Source organism: Punica granatum, chromosome 5 (genome assembly GCF_007655135.1).
Source record: "Punica granatum isolate Tunisia-2019 chromosome 5, ASM765513v2, whole genome shotgun sequence".
Taxonomy (NCBI): Eukaryota; Viridiplantae; Streptophyta; class Magnoliopsida; order Myrtales; family Lythraceae; genus Punica; species Punica granatum.
The window spans coordinates 19,832,447-19,844,014 of NC_045131.1; positions in this window are offsets into that span (position 1 = coordinate 19,832,447).

Consider the following 11,568-nt stretch of genomic DNA (forward strand, 5'->3'; position numbering starts at 1 on the left):
GGTTCTTCTGCGTTACCTATGTTGATGTCTTCGGTTGGCTCGACGGAAGTGAGTTGGTGGTTTTCGAGACGATGCAAACTCTCTTCTATCTCGGGCACGCGACCATCCTCGTCAAGTCCTTCCCCGAAGTATATGGGTAGGAACTTTCCGAGATGTGTTTCGAGTGAATCCGAATCGTTGTATCCGTGATTTGGATTCGATTGGAGCCTGGCCATGAAAGTGAATTGTTTTAGAAATTAAAGGTGTTAGAAGTGAGTGCAAGAGAGAGAATTTAGGCACAGGAAATCAAAAAGCATGCAGGGATTCTATTAACAAGCCATAACAAAAACCCCTCTTCTGTCATGTGGCTTATGGCATTGCCGACATGCAGGTAGCATTATGTATAAAGACCGTCTTACACATCGGCAACTATGGCCGAGTAGAGCGGAATTGAAGTCCAGTTGGTAAGCTCCTCATCCTCCTGTACAGGGCGGATATGAACCTTAGAAGATGTCTCCTCAATGACGGCATATATGGCTGGCAAAGCCAAAAACGCTTCAACTGCATCCGAAGAGAAGTCATCTGTTTCAGTGATCGGGTTCTCGGAGGTGCCTCCCATGATTTGTGGTGGTGCTGCAAAAAACTGTGAGAGTGGTGGAACCGGCATGCCCCTATAGAGTTTCCCATAATATGCAGCAAGGAGGTGTAGATGTTTTCCACGACGAGCTTGCATGATCTCATGGCAGGAGGGACGAAAGCCGAGTCCCCTCCTATTGCGGTATTCCTCCATTTCAATCGGTCGAAGGATTCCTTGTGCACGTTCCCCGAGTCCAGTTCCAGGGACATAATTGTTCTTCAAGAGAACTTTTCCAATCATGCGATCAGTTCGTGATGGGCTGACCTCTCCGTAGTCTCGAATTACGGAGATCATGTCGAAAGAATGGAAGGGAAGATTCTGATCTTCTCCAATGCTGATATAAGGGATAGCCGTTTCCTTATAGACTGCGTAATCTTCCTCGCCGTTGACAGTGACGAGTTTGCCTTCGGCAAAGAATTTCAACTTCTGGTGCAATGATGAAGGAACGGCGCCGGCGGCGTGAATCGATGGCCTTCCAAGTAGGAGACTAAAAGCATTGGGTATTTCTAGGATCTGGAAGGTAATAGAGAATGAACAAGGACCCACATCAATTAGGAGATCAATTTCACCATTCACCACTCTCTTGGAGCCGTCAAAGGCTCGAACGGTGGTCTTGCTTGCACGAATGCGACTCATGTCCACGTTCATCTGTTTCAACGTGGAGACGGGGCAAACGTTAAGAGCAGAGCCGTTGTCGATCATGACTCGACCAACGACATGGTTGTTGCACTTGCAAACTATGTGCAATGCCCGCAAGTGTCTTTGTCCTTCCGTGGGAATTTCGTCTTCCGAAAAGGAAATCTGATTCCAGAAAATAGAATTCACTGTCTCCTCGATTCTAGTCGGTGCAGTATCTTTCGGGACTTGTGCCGCAGTGAGAACTTTCAGCAAAGCGTCCCGATGAGGCTCAGAGTTCAAGAGCAATGCGAGCAACGATATATGAGCTGGTGACTTGCTCATTTGCTCGACCACTTTGTATTCGCTTGCTTTGATCACCTTCATGAAATCTTCGGCTTCTTGATCGGTGACCTTCTTTGTAGAGAATGACACGGCTTTTGGAGCGGTTGAGAACTCAGTAGCGGGAGCCTTTCCTTTGTAAACAGGCTCTGGACCCTGATAAACCCGTCCTGAGCGCGTGATTCCCATCGCGCTCATTTCCAGTTCTGCACTGGCAACCTCGCTCTCATATGTCCAGGGAACTAGACTATCGTGATAAGGCTCCTTTGCATGAACTTCTATAACGAACGGGACGGGAGCGAATGCGACTTCTACTGGAGCATAGTTAATGGCAAATGGAGTTGAGGCCTTTTGCGCGTCTTCTTCCTCCTCAATAGCAGCAATGCTAATCATGTTCACAGAAGGTCCTGAACCTGATCCATGATCAGGAAGAGGATTTGCACGGACATTCGGCGGCTTGGCCTCGTTAAAAGAGATTTGTCTTGCATCAATCATCTCCTGGATTCTATCTCGGAGTCTCCAACAAGTATCCAGAGTGTGACCAGGAGCACCCTGATGAAATTCACAGCGAAGATTCTGGTTATGCATGGACGGATCAAAACGGGGACCTGGTGCTTCCGTTTTGATCTTGTCGCCTGCAATGAGCTGTCTGAATATGTGAGAGGGGGGAGCTGGTAAATTGGTGTACTGCTTGCGTGAACGCGGTTGAGCAGCACTGTCTTGTTGAGCTCTAGGAGCTGGAACCCGTTGAGCCGGCTGAGGAGGTCTCGAAGCCGGGGGTCTAGCTTGTTGAACTTGAACAGGAGGGTACGGTTGCGGAGGTTGCGACTGGATAACAGTGGGCGGGGTTGAGAAATAAGCTTGCGGCGTTTGATGAGGTTGCACATACTGCACAGGATGCGCATACGCCTGAGAAGTCGGTAATGCAGGGGTGTAGTCCACCGACATTGGTTGTGGAGCTTGATGTCCAGAATTGACGATGCCAATAGTCGCGTCTTTGCCTCTTCTGGATATTCCGGCAGTTTGTTTCTTCGGTGTTTCTCCGTCTTTCTTCCTTGACGGGCCTTCAATTCTTCCTAGCTTAACTCCCATATCCAACTTCTTTCCTGCCTCAATCAGGTCTGAGAAAGAGGAAGTATGAGCCAGGAGATGTGAGTAATATGCGCCTCTGAGCGTAGAATGAAACAGTTGAACTTGCTGTCGCTCAGTGATTGGAGGTATGTGCTTTGCCGCTTTTCCCCTCCATTCCGTTGCGTATGCTTCGAAAGTTTGACTTTCTTTCATCTCTGCCATGCTAAGATCAAGAAGAGTAGGAGGTGTCTCTGCGCAGAATCGGTATTGGTCGAGGAATTTCTGAGAAAGATCTGTCCATGTAGGGATGTCGCCGGCTTTCAGGGTCATAAACCAATCTAGCGCCGATCTCGTAAGACTGTCTTGGAAAGTCTGGATGACAAATTCCTCGTAATCCCAATACGAAAGTATTTTGCTATGATAGTGACGGAGATGATGCCGAGGGTCTTTGGTCCCATCGTACCTCTTAAAATCTGGAATCTTGATCTTAGGGGGCAACAACATGCCCGGAAAGAGATTCTAGTCACTGTCACCGAATTCAAGACGAGAAGTGCCTGCTTGGAGGGTTCGAATGGTTTCCTCCATTCTCTTCATTCTTTTCTCCTGTTCATTTTCAGGAGGAATGTTCGTCGGTAGAACTGCAGGTGCGGCATGAGTAGGCGTGCCTGGCTCAGTGGGGGGAATATTTAGAGGCGTTGGAGTTTGGTAGGAGAAGCTCATTTGGGTTTGTGGAGCTTGGAAGGAAAAAGGTTCCGCAGCAGGAGCAGGGATTTGTGCGATTGCGACTGGAGGGACCGTCGGTGGTGGAACGGTGTAAATTGGAGACTGAGTAGGTATGGTGAGCGGCGGCAAAGTGAGCATCGCGGGATCTGTTGATAGGAATGCCGCGGGTGGAAACGGCACTGATGTAGGAGCCGGTGGTGGTGGCATAGGATCACTGACTGGGCTGATTGTCGGCACATATGTCATTGCTGGAAAAGACATATCTTCGCTATCAGTCACGTAAATAGGCGGGTCGATCGGATTCCGGTGAACAGTTGCCCTGCGTTCAGGAGGCGGAGTGTGGCTCGAGGAAGCTCGGTTTTGATCCCGAAGCATAGCCATGAGCTCTGTCATATTAGTATTCATGTTGGCAGCCAACTGATTAACGATCCCTTCAAGTGCAACAAAACGCACGGGATCGACAACATTGGATGACGCCTGTGCAGGAGAAGGGAAGTGCGTTGGAAGAGCACCGGAATACGTTGTAGATGCTGGAGATGATATCACGCGTGTGTCTTCCGGAATGGACTGTGCAGGCATCGGTGGCGCGTCTTGCTCCGAGATAACAGGTTGTTGCTCTTCGGCCATTCTTCCGCGTGCCCGAGTAGGGTATCGATGCGACGCCAGTTGTTAGTACCTGCGCTCGATCCAGCGTAGCGTTCAAACGCGCTATCTCCCTGTCTTGGCCGGCTACGCGTGCACGAGTTTGAACCAACTCGCTCTGAAGCTCTCTGTGATCAGTGAGTTCTGCACGAATTTCCACTAGCTCACAGCGAAGACGATCTCGTTCTGCCCGAATAACCTGCAGCTCTGTGCGCACGACTCCTTGGACAGAGCTCTCTGCATCTGAAATGTCTGCGTGCGATGTCGGCAGCATCTGTGGCATGCGTAACCGACGAATAGGTGCGAATCCATATGGATGGAACTGCATCACATATGCTGTTGTAGCTGCGAAAGCTCGCTCCTCGTCAGTGGGATGCTCTGGGAAGTACAGTTCCTGGACGATGCGCGTGCTCCATAAGCGTCGGACCTCTCTAACCCGTAGGATCCTATCCGGGAGTGAAATTGTGGTGTTTGCCCACCTGAAGCGGTGTGAAGTGCGATCTGCCTCTATAGGAATATCTTGTAGCCCACCGAGTTGTCTGATGACTCGGGATGGAAAGATAAGTGTGCTCCCTAAATGACTGATTAAGGGAAGTCCTATAATTGAAGGACATCCCATGATCATGGGACCGCCAGGATTCCAACGTGTAGTCCATAAAAACTGTGCTGGGGTGAGTTCCTCCATAAACCGCATCCAGTCGGTGTAGTTACGGTCGGAGGGTCGAACACATGAAGTAGACGAGCGATGAGTGATCGCTCGTCGGTGATACATGAAAAAGGATGGGATAAGCCGAACGGTCTGATATGTGCTAGAAGCCAAATCTGAAGCAGATGTGGGGATCCTCTCATCCTGCCCCGTCGATTCTCTCGTACATAGTCAAGAGACCGAATGCTCTCAGCCAAAACAGCTTCCACATAACTATGGCCTCCTACCACTTGGAGGATGACCTGAGCAAGTGCCCCGTCTGTGAGGTTCGACGAGTACGGGAATAGCATAGTCCCGAAGATGAGCAAAAGAAACCCGTGACAAGCGTCACGCTGATAAGACTCTCCCGTGGCATTCAGAGCACGGGCCTGTATGAAATCTATGAGCCATGTAGTCCTAATGCTGTGCTCCCCTCCATACTGAAGCTCGCAATGAACTTCTTCGTTGCCGAGACCTAAAAGGATGGCTAGTCTGTTCTGTATCGTGGCAAACTAGTTAGGCACCACGATGTCATGAATCGGTGTAGACAGCTGAAGAAGTGTCGCATATTCTTCTACTGTAGGGGCTAACTCTGTCCCATGAAAGCTGAAAACGGCTCGCTGAGTGTCCCAAAAACTAATGGAAGTTCTGAGTAGGGTACGGGAGAATCGGCGAGTAATGGTAGGTCTCCTATGAAGAGCCGGAGGAATGCACGGTCTACTGGGCGGAATATGTTCCAAATGCGAGTAATGTCCGCAGACGGTGTGATGATGACATCCAGCCTAGGACAGGGATGCGTGCGATCCATTCTTACCTAAATGGATAAGATATTGGTTTAATGTTTATAAACAAACTGATGCAATGTCCTATTTTGTTTTGAAAATATGCATGCAGGTGCAGAAAATAAATTATAGCACCAGTTCTTTACATTATACAACACTCCTTTAGTGAAAACAACAAGAGGCTCGCCTAAAAGAAAAACTACGAGCCGACTCAAAGACTCAACTTTTGGGTCGGTTGGCGGCGTGAAGGTTATTTTTGGTCCAGCATGACGGTCCCTGTTTATGCATGGTTTCAGTGTTCTACTGGGAAAACCACTAACTAGGGATGGGGGCTCTCGATTCAAGGGCGTCAATTCCTTGAAATCGAGCGAGGATCTTTGGGGGCCGGTTCGGTGGCGAAGCCGACTCGATCCGTTCCCTTACTCGGAACCTTTGACTAACCTAGCTTCCTAAATCGGCGCCCGTGGGATTTCAGGCGAGGTACCTAAATCCACTAGAATGATGCAATGCAAGTGCAGAAAGTAAAGGTGCATAAAGTAGATAAGCGGAAAATTGCAGGAAGCGGTAAATGAACATGCAAGCAAGCAAACGAATCGAGCCTGAACCCACTAAGTATGTCCCCAGTGGAGTCGCCAAGCTGTACGGACCCGAATGTGGACTCTCGTCGGGGCCCGCATTGCGCGCTTTTGGATCGCGCGGATTGGGGGGTGTCCACCTTCCCGTGGGGACGCGCGTCGGACACGCGTGAGAGAAGGAGTCGCCACTTATCATTTTACGACCCAAAGGTCGAGGGCGGATAAGTTACCCTGGGTCTAGGGGTATGGAACACCTAGTTTGTCGTTAAGGCATTGATCTGTGCGGAACCGGAAAATCCGTGTTCGGGGGTTCATGTTACGTGCGGGCCTACATCCCGCACGCCCTTTCGGTACTCTGGTTTGCTAGGCTTGCATATTTTATGATTTACCGCGTGAATTAAGCTGCACTCGGCTCGCACGTTTTGACACCGAAGATTCGATGAACCAAACGATGTTGGTTGAGAAGCCGAGAGAGAAGTAAACCCGTATGTCGGGGAGTTGGTTCCCAATCTTGTGTTACAGTTCATCGAACCATGGAGGTTGAATCCCTGCGTGAACCAAAACCGCGAGTTCTTGGTTTTACTTGCATCTGAGCAAGCATTAGACCGATTCGATTAATTCGACTCTCGGACCGTTCGCTTACCGACTGGAATTCTTACAGAATAAATGTACAAAATAAAATCCTTACAATGCTCTCGAAAACAATAAATACAAATTACAAAAGGGTCGAATTCCAGTCGTTTCGCGTTCGATTATTATTCCACTCTAACTCACCGTGAGTTTAGGGAAAAGACCGAAGAACTGAAATTCAATGGACGCTCTCACTGAATAGGGCGTTGGACCTTGTGAGTGTTGATTAGGGCGTTGGACCCTGTGATCAATTATTAGGGTGTTGAACCCTAATATTATTCGGCCTAGGGATCAGGCTCGACCCGCATGGCAAACAGGTGCGGAAAGATAACACGCAACATGTTAATAACAGACAAGGTGTTTGTTATTATCGAGTGTACGTGTTTTAACAAGTTGTTAATCCGGGGTATTTTGGCATGCAAATCCTACCCTAGACAAACAAGCACGTGCCAACATTTTAGCATTCGGCTTTGTTTTGAGAACTTGACAAAGAGAGTCAAATCTCGTGTGTGTGGATTGCTTTTACAGTTGCTCTGTATTGTGATACTGAATTTCCACTGAATTAGCCAAACTCATGTTTTGACTCTAGATTTGGAATCTAGAATTCCTCCTAACCATTATCTAGTGTTTGGTTAGGTCGAGTGAAAGGTTAATCAGCATTTTGCATGTTTTCTGATAGAGATAACTGTTCTAGTTACCCGAGTCTATGTTAGGATGATAGAAACTCATCAGTTAGATAAGAAAGGCTATGCAGATGAACCTGCATCTAAGCAGGTAGCCCATTCTTATCCCGTACTGTAGTGTTTCTGTCATGCTAACCCTAAGGATGTCGCTGAATTATGAAAAGACGATTTTGCCATTTATTTGAAAATTGTTTTCAGAAAAGGGGAAACATCGTCCTTTGACGACTCGTCGACGCGAGTTATCAGTTGATGTCCAATTCGGGTAAACTTTATCAGTGTGAAGTGGGTTTAATCATGTGAGCGTCCCGATTAACCCGTTTGTGGAATTAATGCTTAAGGGTTATAGCCGAATGCATTAATTAGGAAAACGATTCGTGATTCGACGACCAAAATGAATCCATAACGATCAAGGATAATTCAGTTGAATAACCGACAATATCCTTATAACCGAATGGATCTAAATGAGTCCTCGATACATGAATCCATGCACGTTAATTTTAAAAGAGTCTTTACATGATATTTTAACATAGGAATCGTAAAGACATTGAAGTAAAAATTCACACCATATGATAAACGAATTAAACTTGAGATAAGGAACTCATTCTTGACCCAAGGAAGGCCAAGAAGCCCTCGGCTTCATCTTATGAAAGGTGGCCGAAGGTTCTCATGGCTCTATCCGAGTCACAAATGATTTCCTAATCGTGGTTTAATCATTTTTTCGCATGTTCAAACATCAACCGTGATAAATAACACTCCTTTTTAACAAAAGCCGGCGTTATCACGATTTCTTTAGCTCATTTAAACATACAACCATTCACAAACGTTTTAATTAAGGAAAGGAACAAATAACACCGGCTTCATGCGTGCAATAATGATAAAACAAGCTCGGAAACTAACTTGGATCGGCTAAGGAGACCGATCTTAACCCGGAAAGAGCAATTTAAGTCTCAACCCTCTCATTTAGAGAGTTGGCCGAGAATTAATTTGCCATAGTCGGGTCGGGATAGTCTTCTTTACGACAATCCAAGCCCTTTTCCGACATGGTAGCAAGTCATAAGATAGTGCACATGCATAATATAACATAAAATTGCATGAAAATTGAATCTTGCAAGTGAAGCATGCATGAACACCATAATACTCCATAGCCATGCAAAAATATAAAAAGCCCTAACTCCTCTAAGTCGACAATGTTTTACCTAGCCTCGGAATACGAGGAAAGAGTCGGGGAAGTGTTTGAGAGTCGGGTGACTCGGTGGAACCCTTAAAAGGGTATTCGGGTGCAAGGGTGGACGTGCACGGGCGTGGTCAAGCACGGTGACGGGCGCTGGGCACGATGATGGGCGCTGGTGGGTGCGGCGACAGGCACGAGCGTGCTGGATGACGGGCGCTGGTGGCGCTCGGTGACTGGCACGGGCGACGGGCACGGGCGTGGTCAAGCACGGTGACGGGCGCTGGGCACGATGATGGGCGCTGGTGGGCGCGGCGACAGGCACAAGCGTGCTGGATGACGGGCACTGCTGGCGCTCGGTGACAGGCACGGGCGTGCTGGAGGACGGGCGCTGGTGGCGCTCGGTGACTGGCACGGGCGACGGGCACGGGCGTGCTGGATGACGGGCACGGGCGCGCTAGGTGACGAGCACGGGCGTGCTGGATGACGGGCCCGGGGTGCTAGGTGACGGGTGCGCGCATGCTAGGTGACGGGCACGGGCGTGCTCGATGACAGACGCTGGTGACGCTCGGTGACAGGCGCTGGCGAGGCTGGTGACGGACGCTGGGGTGCTCGGTGACGGGCACGATCGTGCTGGTGACGGACGCTGGGGTGCTCGGTGACAGACGCTGGCGACGCTCGGTGACAGGCGCAGGCGAGGCCGGTGACAGGCGCTGGCTAGGCTGGTGACGGACGCTGGGGTGCTCGGTGACGGACGCTGGTGACGCTCGGTGACGGACGCTGGTGACGCTGGTGACGCTGGTGACGCGTCACTGTTCACCTGAGAGCTCCAACCTCACCCGAAACGACCAAAACGATAAGCAAATGACTCCAAACTAAAAAACTGGGTTCAGAAATGGGATCCTTGGGTCCAAAACATGTCGTCTATGAAGTTTGAAGAATTTTGGATATAAGTCGGAATAGTGCCCGCTATGGATCCCGACCTAAACTCCAAAGATATTTGGCTTGGTTTTCGGTTTTCATGAAGTTCTTTGCTTGCTGCTGGTTCCTAAGAAGTTGAAAGCATTTTCTAGAGGGAGAAACTAGCAAGATCATGTGTGCTTCATGAATGATTAGCTTAATGACAAGTATGCAATATATATGTGAAGCTAATGAGCAATTAAGCAAAACAAAACACCATTAAGGGCCACATTAGCAAAAGTCGGTTGCCCTAATGGAGATGAGGATGAATGTCCTCCATGTATCTTGATGAGGAAGAGCCAAGAAGCATTAATGGAGGTGGAGTTAATGGCTTGAGTGTTGACTAGAAAGACCAAAGATATTTTGGGCTAGGTGAGGGCAAGAGAGGAAGAGGAAAAGGCCGAAAGCTTTGGGGCAAAGGGCGGTTGCCCTTGGGCAGCCCGTGGGTCCCACGGCTTGAGAGGAGAAACCGGGAAAAGACTCAGGTCTCGATTGGTCGCGTATTCGAAGTTCGTGGTTCGAATTGAACGTCGAATTGTCGGTATACGCGTGAAAACGGAGTTAATGAGCCCGAGATTGACGTTTCCCATTGAGAAATGTCCCGGATGTGTGTGAGGCTCGGAAGCCGATTTTGCCCATTGCAAGTGATCAGGGCGAAGTTGTCCGCTTCTGACAGCATATTTCTTATCTGCATCTCACGTTGGTCATTTTGACATAAGTTGTCAGACAACATGAACAATCATCCCTTAAGCCGGTAATGCTAACGTGGGGCCGGAGACGTCCTAGGAGGCCGAAACTGGGTTTCTCAGGATGACTTCTGAGTTGCTTAGGCACTCCAGAGATTACTGTAATCTCTGTTTGTCAAGGTCAGACCTCCAAGGACTTGAAGAGTGTATCTGAGACCTCTAAAGCACTGTTCGGGAGATCTAGATGAGTCGAGTGATTTATTCCGACGATTCCACATTGAGCCTTGAGGAGGCTAGCATTGTGTAACGTAAGCATTCGGCGTCAAGTTTCCCCAAAGAGGACCTCCGGATATGGATTTCCACTGAAAATGGTCATTTCCGCTCTTCGGAGGTTACTCGGGAAACCGTGAAGGGTTTTGCTGTCTGTTTTGCCCAATTGTGAATGTCTGCTAGAGTTTTCTGGGCAATGCGGTATGAACTTCGTTTGCCGTAATTCCATCAGACCATTCTCCGGCTATGCTCTTCTGAAGAGGGGTATGCTTGTTTTGCCGTTCGGAAGTCATTTGAAGTGTCTGTGTGACTTCCAAGAGACAATCTGAAGCATTATTCATGCTCTGTGTGCTGATAGGGCATGGCCGCGTCTGATATTTGGCATTAACTTTTCTCTGGGAAACCAACATTTTTTGACTTCCACTGAAAAGTTGTCTGTATACAGAAAATTGTTCTGTATAGAGCAGATGATTTGCAAAATGCCTTTGAAGACATTTTCCATCTTTTTGGCACTGATGTGGATTTTTGGAGTCCAATATTTACTATCTTCCGACGACCGAGCGAACTATCGGAAAATAGTACCGTCCGTGTAGTACACTGAAAATGCCGGTTTTGGACATTGTTGAGCTCTCTGGTCGCTCTGTTGCCCTTTGGTGACCCCTAGAGTCCTTCTGTCATGTCCATGGGTCATTTGCTCAATTTTGCCGACTTGAGGATGAATAGTGATTTCTTGCTCTACCTAGCCGTTTTCTGTATTCTGCTCAAGTCGTGGCTTGGATCATTGCTAATATCGTTGTTTGGAATGGTGAGCCAAAATGGGGTGCTGACACATATTTACGGGGCAATTCTACATTTTCTTTCTAGTCAACAGGGGAAAATCACATGCAATGCTTGTAAGGGCAAATGACACGGAGTTCGACTTCTGAGTGCACGAGAGTCAAACTTCCAAGAAAGTCGGCCCTCACAAAATAGGGCTAGCAACATGCAACAAGTCTCTACGAGGCGAAGCACACCAAAGCGGCCTCAGCGATGCAAAGTCGAGGAGTTTCAAACAAAGACATGGGGCACAAACAGAGCGAGAAAAAAAAGCGAGAAAAACCCGCCAATGAAGAGAGAGAGA